This window comes from Eleutherodactylus coqui, chromosome 3, assembly GCF_035609145.1.
Source record: "Eleutherodactylus coqui strain aEleCoq1 chromosome 3, aEleCoq1.hap1, whole genome shotgun sequence".
Lineage (NCBI taxonomy): Eukaryota > Metazoa > Chordata > Amphibia > Anura > Eleutherodactylidae > Eleutherodactylus > Eleutherodactylus coqui.
This window is the reverse complement of record NC_089839.1, coordinates 116,942,217-116,949,264: the sequence shown is the minus strand read 5'-3', so window position 1 is coordinate 116,949,264 and position 7,048 is coordinate 116,942,217. Positions and strand designations below refer to the sequence as shown.

Sequence of the window (7,048 nt, the reverse complement as noted above, 5' to 3'; positions counted from 1 at the left end):
GCAGTAGAGAATATTGGTAAAATATTGAAAAAAGCGCAAATGCCAGAGGATGTCTGTTTGGATTTGGAATTGTGAAAAGAGTTTCAGAAGAGAGACATTCCACAGATGAAGGATAATGGGTTGCAAAAGCAAGTAGATCAGTGGGCTAGAACATGTGAAATGCTGAAGAACAGGGTTTGGGGGGGGGGGGAGAATGTTGAATAAAGGTAGGTAGAGTGTGTATTTTTATGATTTAGAGGATGAATAGCACATGAGAGCTACAGTCTCAGCAATCCAATTAATGCCATCTGCATCATTCAAGGAGGTGCCATGCCTCTATCAGACATCCACCACCAAAGTGCAGACCCCTGTGACCCCGCAAGTTTATGGAGCAGAATCCCCAATGCCACAACCATCTTATGTGCTCTGGACTATCAAAAGTGGCTGCCCTGCCAAGCACAAACATTGCAAGCAGTACTTGGATGAGAATAGAGTAATTAACCAGAGCCAGCATGGATTTAAAACAAACAAGTCATACCAGACAAGTATAATTTCCTTCTATGACAGAATTACCAACTGGGTTAATCAGGGAAATGCAGTGAATATAGTATATCTTGACTTTAGTAAAGCATTTGACAAAGTATCTCATACCATCCTTATTGAAAAAAAAATCACCAAATATGGGATTGACAAGGCAACTGTTAGGTGGATTCACAACTGGCTGGGGGATCTTCCTTAGTCAGACCTAATCTGGAATTCTGTGACCAGTTCTGGGCACCCCAATTTAATAAAGATGTAGACAAACTGGAGCAAGTTCAGAGAAGAGCTACCAGGATGGTGAGCAGTCTGCAAATCATGTCCTATGAGGAATGGTTAAAGGATCTGGGAATGTTTAACTTGCAGGAGACAAGGCTGAGAGGATACTTAATAGCTGTCCACAAATATCTGAAGGGCTGACACAGTGCAGAGAGATTGGCTATTTTCTCTAGAAAAACCTTTTGACAGTGAGGGTGATCAACAGGTAGAACAGGTTGCCACGGGAGGTGGTGAGTTCTCTTTCAATGGAAATCTGTAACAAATCTGCACCAAAAATCTGAGTCAAAAGTGACACCTTTTTGGTGTGGATTTTGGCACAGATTTTGGTGTGGATCAATGGATTTCACCCTTCAATTGATGATCTGCTACAAAATATATATCAAAGTTCACACAAAATGGTGCAGATTTTGATGTGGCTTTGCTGTAGATTTTTTCACATAGCCTAATGGTGGGCGATTACTGGTGGATGGCAGATTACAGGTTTCAAGCAAAGTCCTTCCTCATAGTGTGTATGTTGTATGTGGCTCAAATGCATACAGGTGGTTGCCTCCACTGCATTCTGGGGTTTGTACACTAGCCAGACTGATTTCAGCTACTTGGTGTGGAAAGATATTTCAATACACCAGGTATCAAAACACACTGTGCTCAGGAGGAACAATGGGAAAGCTAAATCCTTTGTATAAATGCCATGGGAACACTGCCAATAGAAAGACTGCCCATTTAGAATGCACATGCTATACAGCAGTTGGCTGAACATTTGACAACATCACTGATGACATATTTGACTCCATAAATGTGATATCTTCCGCCCTGACTAAGGTACTTGCTGTAACTAACCAACACGTTTTGGTTGTGGACCTCTTGACTGCTGCTCAAGGTGGTATGTGTCAAATAGTAGGTCTTACATGTCATCAATATATGAATGAAAACGGTATGGTGCAGGTTGAGTCAGACATAGAACATGCTAAGAGACTGAAAGAGCAGTATTGGGAAGCAAATTCCTAGGAAAGTTAGAATGCTAAATGGTCAAACTTTCTAAATTTGTTTAATCTCGCCAATTCCATGGTTCCACTTAATTGGAGGTTGGAGTGGAGAAGTACTTGTTGAAGCATCACAGGTAGTTCTAGTGCTTCTAATGTGCTGGTCAAGGTTATGCTGAGTGTCTTCCAAAGATGTGTGAAAATATGTCTTGTTAAATTGCCATGTGCCAGAGCCTACATGGTACAGGCAGTGCATGCATTCCCAACAATGACTGAAGGAGATGAAGTATATGCTGCCTTATAACTGACTGACTTGAATAATGTGACCGACAGTTCATGTATGTTCCAGGGCAACTCTAGTTTGTGGTCGAATTGCCATATATGTGGTATCTGTAATCAATATGGAGCAGTAGTTTGTTGTGTCTGCTAGGTGCCCAAGCCTATGGTCACTGAGTGTTGTACTTTGCCTCATACACCTGAAACTTCAGTCTAGCTGAAGTTTAGTGAATATAGTTGTACCAAATACCTGGTAGTTTGCTTTAGTAATAATCTTACTCTGATTTGATTCTTTGACAAATCAACTAACACTTTTAAGGATGACATGTGTAACACTTTAGAAAAAAAAAAAGAAGAACATTCACAGCTGCAAGAGGTATTGTAACACCTTGTACTTTTCAGTTTGGGGAATGGGGAACGTTTTAGCTAAAATAACAAGCAGGAAAACACAAGTTCATTAGTCATGGACCACAAATCTATAAAAGTGCAATCGCAAGGGGGTTTACTTGTTGATATCCGGAACGATTTATATATTTAGCAAAATCTATATTTAGTCACCATCTTGTGACCTGCAGCACACATATATCAAAATCATTATGCTCTTATTTTTATCATATTTTCAACAATTTCCAAATAAGTACAAATTGTGAAAGTTGCTATGTCATTGGTTATACTCAAAAAGATGTAAGCGGATGACCCCAGAGGCAATATAAATAAGGCAGTTCTTAACGGGTCTGTCCATACCTGTCCAGACACAGGGTCTGTTGTTCTTCTCTCCCCAACTAGTTCCTTAGGTAAGGTGAGATCCATTTCAGGTCACACCTAAATCCTGCAGCAACATTATCAAAGACTGGAGAGATGTAAATATAAACTTCATATGTGAAAGAACACTAGCTACAATAACTGAGATTAAAAAATCACTACAGTTGGTTACTATTGATGTGATAAAAAAAAGTGAAAATAAAGATGAATAGTGAAGAAACAAATTTATTGAAGGAACTGTAAAGTCAAGTCTGGTAGTATAAGGAAGTTCATTTAAAAGACTGGCCAACATAGTAGATATTAATGCCTCATATGCCACATTCACCACTCCTCTGTTCATGTTCCCATGTGTCTAGCTCCTCTATAACCACTGCTGTTTTTTGATCCCTCAGGTTTAAACGTTGATACTCTACTTGGATAAAATATTTTATAACATACATATAATTGGCATCCCCATATTGGTAGTTCTCCCTAGTTTCCCAGTCTGAGCCTGAGTTGTAGAGCAAAATCATTTTTGCTCCAGCACTAACACTAAAAAAATACATATGTCCATCTAGTTCAGCCTATAACCTCCTCAATGTTGATCTAGAGAAAGGCAAAAAAAAACAATGAGGTAGGAATCAATTTTTTCCTTTAAAGGAAAAAAATTCCTTCCTGGCTCCAAGTCTGGCCATTGAAATAATCATGGGATCAACAACCCTTCTCAAGTAATTAGTGACCACAAAATATAATATTGTAGTGCTCAAGAAGGGCATCCGGACTATCTTAAACTCTTCTATGGATTTCGTCATCACCACTTTCTCAGGCAGAGAGTTCCATAGTCTCACTGCTCTTACAGTAAAGAATCCCCTTCTTTGTTGGTGTAGAAATCTTCTTTCCTCTAGATGTAGAGGTTGCCCCTTTTGTACAGTCACAGTGCTGGGTATAATTAAATTGTGGAAGAGATCTCTATACTGGAGCTCTAGGAAGATAATTTACATATTTCCGGTGTATTCCGAAAAGAATGAAGAGTCATTGTGAGTGGGACAGTTGCTGGGTTTAGCCAGGTCTAGCTGCTTGGAGGATGCTGCCAAACCAGGGATTGGATTTCCAGGAAGATAACTTGCATATTCCCGATGCACTTAGGGAAGAGTGAAGAGTCGCTGTGAGTGGGCGGTCGCTCAGTTTATCTGGGTCCAGCAGATCGGAAGACATCGCCATACAAGTCTTCAGGAGAGAATAGCTACATAGAAAAGGTTAGAAAATTTAGCAAAATGAATTTTTTAAAGCACAATCATTAATAATCATTAAGGGCTTGTTCAGACGAACATAGTTTTTGCCCTGCTATCAGTGCACAGAACAAGCTTCTATAAAGAACTAATAGGTTCCTATAGAAGTATTTACATGGATAATTTGTTAGGTGTGCAAAACTGCCCGACACTCGTCCAGTGTAAATAGGCCTTTAGCTAACTTACACAAATTCAAGTCTCTAGGTTCAGATGAATTACCTCCTAGGATACTGAAGTAAGCAGCAGAGGTAATTGCTGAACCACTCTGCATAATCTTTGAAAATTCCTGGAGAATAGAAGTCCCAGAAAATCAGAAAAGGGCAAATGTTGTCCCTATCTTCAAAAAGGGAAGAAGGTAGACCCAGGAAACTACAGGCCTGTGAGCCTGACTTCTATACCGTGAAAGATAATTGAACAAATTGTTAAACAGCATGTCTGCAAGTACTTGGCTAAATATTGAGAAATTAATCAGAACCAGCTTGGCTTTGTAACAAACAAATCATGCCAGACAAATCTCATTTCCTTCTATGACAGAATCACCAACTGGGTTAATTAGGGAAATACTATAGATATAGGTCTAGTGACATCCTCCTTTTCTGCTGCAAGCTGCTCCCACCTATCTTCCCTCTCTTTTCTTGTTTTATTGTGCCCTACAATTGTTTGTTATAAATATTTTATTGTCACAGCAAATGGAGTTGTCTTTGCTAAGATGTGTTCAGGTTACCACCACCTTGTAGGGTAGTAATAACATTTCAGTAACAGTAGACTGATTTTAAGAACTAAGTCATAATGTAACTCAGTTAGAGGCAAGGACACTCTTTGTCCTGAAACTGTACCCCAGTATTGCACAGAGTTCAATATATGCAAGGTGCATGTTTGCAAAGAGGCTAATCAAGATTTATGAAAGATAACGACATTGTGCAGAAAAACATAGGCCATACCATCCAAACAATATGATAAAAACATGCAAGTATATGCAGTCAGGGCCAAAATACTATGCAAAAGCAGACAAATACAATACACAGCAGATATACATATGCCTACAAAATGAACTCAAATGGGCTCTTACAAATTGCTAAGAATGTGGGCTAAGTACTTCAGATTCTTAATAAAGTATCATGGTTGCCAACCTTATTTTTTAATTTTTCTGGCCAACTTATTCAAAAATCACAGGCAGTTAACATTTTTGTGGACACATTGGAGAGCTTTAGTGAACCATAAAGATTGTAAGTGGCAGCTCAGAATGATGAGCTAAATACATTTGCAGCATTTACTGTGACCTGTAAAATGATGATAAATACAATCACAATAACCTGCACAAGCTCCTCCAGCTTCAAAAAAATCTTGGCGATACCAGGTTTTTTTTACAGAATCTGGAAAAAAGTACACAATTTCTACGGACTGTCCAGGATTTTATGGATTGTTGGCAGCCCTGTATTATGTAGCAGTAAGGGTGGCTTCACACCTGCATTGGAGATTCTGTTTTCCTGCTCCATTCCATTGTAAATAAATGGCAGAAGAATTAAATTTGATGCATTTTAAAGTGGAGAAAGAGTTGTGCTTTTAGCTTAAGTTTGTTGCTTACATTTTAACCACTTAAGGACCAGACACCTTTTAGGGATTTTACCCATGTGATGGTTTTCCTGCTTTTTTTTTCTTCAACTCCCAAAATCATTTTTGCTACATTTTTTTCCCTAGGACATATAGGGCTATTTTTCAATAGCTTTTTTTCACTGACTTTTATTTCCTTTTAATTCTGAGAAAAAAGCTTTAAAAAAACAATTTTTCATTTATTTAATGTTGTTTATTTTAAAATTGTTATATTTACGCTACAATAACCATCTATAGCCTACATGACATCATGGGGGTCATTTACATAGTTTTTTTTAATTTTTCACTTTTCCATTTTCTCTCTGCACTACATAGTGATTATTGAGCACTATGTAGCCTGGAAAGAAGTAGACAGAAGCAGTGAAAAGCCGCTTCCACCTTCTCCTCCAGGTCCTCAGCTGTGACTAACATCCGAGAATATCACTTGTTCCTGCTTGATTGCAGAAGCAGGAGCTTTAAACCCGAGCAGTACTTTTTCTATCGGTCTGGATTAAAGCCCAGGACCTAGACTCGTAAATTTACCATGCTTAGTCCTTAAAGGGTTAAGACAGCCTGCTGGTGACATTCAAGTAGATTTTTTTTTTTTAAAAGTTGTATTTCATAAATATGGCTAGAAAATGATTCCTTCCATAAGTATGCTCACTTGGCTTAGCATAAACCCAAAACTGGCATAGATATTGCAAACTGTAATTCTTTTTGGCGCATATAAAAAATACCTCATAACTTAATTGCACACAGTATACTTCATCACTTCCTCTTCCAAATTGGTTCACTTTTCATTCTATTTTGCATCATAACTGGAGAAAATGTAAAATGGAAGGATCAGCATATCATCTCTTCTGCCTTACAAATACTGTTGCAAAATATTGACCAAAATACTAATGTGTGAAAATGGCCTTACCCTGTACAGAAATTCAGTATTAAAATGTAGTAGACTATTTTAATGGAATGATACTTATACCTGAAAGATGAAATAGAGCACAAAATCATATAATTTATTTCATGTGAAAGTTTTCACCTTCAACCCAGCTTCTTTTAATCACTCTACACCTATCAGTCAGTTTATTTAAAATCTAGGGATTAAGAGGCCAACTTTAATATGGAATGCAAGGAAGGATGCACTGCTGACAAACTGATACTGCCATCTGTTCCTCCAGGTGCGCAAGGTTCCCATGAGACATGTCATTGTTGCTTCAAAAGAAAAGTAATGAGCTGAAATACATTCACACATACTTGATACACAGATTTCATCAATCTTGAAACATTCTAGAGCAAACCAGGAATTTAGAACTTACACAAATTGAAAATAAGATTGAAGAAAAATCATTAGAAGATAAACATACTAAGAGATTGAAA

The 7,048-nt window shown here is 38.0% G+C and overlaps 1 long non-coding RNA gene across 1 annotated transcript in view; it reads right to left on the bottom strand.

Annotated features, from left to right (window-relative positions):
- Positions 1-3,068: 3,068 nt before the first annotated feature.
- LOC136619810 (uncharacterized) overlaps positions 3,069-7,048 on the bottom strand; it is a 38,717-nt gene continuing 34,737 nt past the window's right edge. Inside the window, exons 2-3 of the long non-coding RNA XR_010791045.1 lie at positions 6,409-6,489; positions 3,069-4,035 (exon numbers count right to left, since the gene is read on the bottom strand). This is a non-coding gene — a long non-coding RNA (uncharacterized lncRNA). The remainder of the gene's footprint in view (positions 4,036-6,408; positions 6,490-7,048) is intronic.